The 2500-nt window shown below is 63.3% G+C and overlaps 1 non-coding gene across 1 annotated transcript; it reads left to right on the plus strand.

Moving 5' to 3' along the window:
• Positions 1–1014: 1014 nt before the first annotated feature.
• On the plus strand, positions 1015–1133 carry LOC141979778 (5S ribosomal RNA). The gene has a single exon (XR_012637170.1). It is a non-coding gene; the product is annotated as a 5S ribosomal RNA (ribosomal RNA).
• The last annotated feature ends 1367 nt before the right edge of the window (positions 1134–2500 follow it).

A 2500-nucleotide genomic window follows, 5' to 3' on the forward strand; every position in this document is an offset into this window, starting at 1 on the left:
GGGTTGACCTGGTGTCCCGGGGGGACTTAGACTTTTTTTCAGCCTTTTCCTCCGGGTTGACCTGGTGTCCCGGGGGGACTTAGACATTTTTTTCAGCCTTTTCCTCCGGGTTGACCTGGTGTCCCGGGGGGACTTAGACATTTTTTTCAGCCTTTTCCTCCGGGCTGACCTGGTGGCCGAGCGTCTCGCCGTCCGCGGCCGGAGCTAGAGATGCCCCCCCCCCCCCAGGCCAGCCTGCGAAGCCGCGGCCAGGATCGGGCCCCTGGAAGTCTGACTAAAAATTTTCACCGACCCCAAAAACGGTTAGGGGGGGCCTCATAAAGCCTCCGGAGCGAAAAAAAAAAAAACGGAAAAAAGGATCGGGCCCACCCGAGGCAGGGGAGTCAGTAAGGGAAAGGGGACGAGGCGGCCCGGAGCCGGGTGCCCGGAGCCGGGTGCCGGCGGCCAGGATCGGGCCCCTGGAAGTCTGAAAAATTTTTTTCACCGACCCCCAAAGTGGTATTGGGGGGGGCTCATAAAGCCTCCGGAGCGAAAAAAAAAAAAAACGGAAAAAAGGATCGGGCCCACCCGAGGCAGGGGAGTCAGTAAGGGAAAGGGGACGAGGCGGCCCGGAGCCGGGTGCCCGGAGCCGGGTGCCCGCGGCCAGGATCGGGCCCCTGGAAGTCTGAAAAAAAATTTTTCACCGACCCCCAAAGTGGTGTTGGGGGGGGCTCACGAAGCCTCCGGAGCGGAAAAAAAAAAACGGAAAAAAGGATCGGGCCCACCCGAGGCAGCGGAGTCAGTAAGGGAAAGGGGACGAGGCGGCCCGGAGCCGGGTGCCCGGAGCCGGGTGCCCGCGGCCAGGATCGGGCCCCTGGAAGTCTGAAAAAAAAATTTTCACCGACCCCCAAAGGGGTGTTGGGGGGGGGCTCATGAAGCCTCCGGAGCGAAAAAAAAAAACGGAAAAAAGGATCGGGCCCACCCGAGGCAGGGGAGTCAGTAAGGGAAAGGGGACGAGGCGGACCGGAGCCGAGTGCCTACGGCCATACCGGACGGAAGGCCCCCGATCCCGTCCGATCTCGGAAGGTAAACCGTCCCGGGCCTGGCTAGTACTTGGATGGGTGACCGCCTGGGAATCCCAGGTGCCGTAGGCAGCTTTTCCCGCTGCGAGCCAGCTCTCTCCTTTTCTGGGGAACAAGGGCAGGGTCGCCCTGCCAGGGGCCCTGGGGCTGAAGTCCCTGCCGGCCACCAGGTCAACCCGGAGCCTGCCCCTCTGCGGCCAGCAGGTCAACCCCATACCGGCAGGGGGTTGACCTGGTGGCCGGGAAGCAGAGCGGCCAGCAGGTCAACCCCATACATTCAGCGGGTTGACCTGGTGGACGGGAAGGAAAGCGGCCAGCAGGTCAACCCCATACTTTCAGCGGGTTGACCTGGTGGCCGGGAAGGAAAGCGGCCAGCAGGTCAACCCCATACATTCAGCGGGTTGACCTGGTGGCCGGGAAGGAAAGCGGCCAGCAGGTCAACCCCATACATTCAGCGGGTTGACCTGGTGGCCGGGAAGGAAAGCGGCCAGCAGGTCAACCCCATACATTCAGCGGGTTGACCTGGTGGCCGGGAAGGAAAGCGGCCAGCAGGTCAACCCCATACATTCAGCGGGTTGACCTGGTGGCCGGGAAGGAAAGCGGCCAGCAGGTCAACCCCATACATTCAGCGGGTTGACCTGGTGGCCCGAAAGCAAACCGGCCACCAGGTCAACCCGGAGCCTGCCCCCGCGGGCAGGGGCCAAGCGGACCCCCCTCCGCCCGGGCTTGCCCTGCTCCGAGCCGGGGCTTAATCCCCGTCCGGCCACCAGGTCAACCCGGAGCCTGCCCCTCTGCGGCCAGCAGGTCAACCCCATGCCGGCAGCGGGTTGACCTGGTGGCCGGGAAGGAAAGCGGCCACCAGGTCAACCCCATACTTTCAGCGGGTTGACCTGGTGGCCGGGAAGGAAAGCGGCCACCAGGTCAACCCCATACTTTCAGCGGGTTGACCTGGTGGCCGGGAAGGAAAGCGGCCAGCAGGTCAACCCCATACATTCAGCGGGTTGACCTGGTGGCCGGGAAGGAAAGCGGCCAGCAGGTCAACCCCATACATTCAGCGGGTTGACCTGGTGGCCGGGAAGGAAAGCGGCCAGCAGGTCAACCCCATACATTCAGCGGGTTGACCTGGTGGCCGGGAAGGAAAGCGGCCAGCAGGTCAACCCCATACATTCAGCGGGTTGACCTGGTGGCCGGGAAGGAAAGCGGCCAGCAGGTCAACCCCATACATTCAGCGGGTTGACCTGGTGGCCGGGAAGGAAAGCGGCCAGCAGGTCAACCCCATACATTCAGCGGGTTGACCTGGTGGCCGGGAAGGAAAGCGGCCAGCAGGTCAACCCCATACATTCAGCGGGTTGACCTGGTGGCCGGGAAGAAAAGCGGCCAGCAGGTCAACCCCATACATTCAGCGGGTTGACCTGGTGGCCGGGAAGGAAAGCGGCCAG

Source organism: Natator depressus, chromosome 28, assembly GCF_965152275.1.
Source record: "Natator depressus isolate rNatDep1 chromosome 28, rNatDep2.hap1, whole genome shotgun sequence".
Lineage (NCBI taxonomy): Eukaryota > Metazoa > Chordata > Testudines > Cheloniidae > Natator > Natator depressus.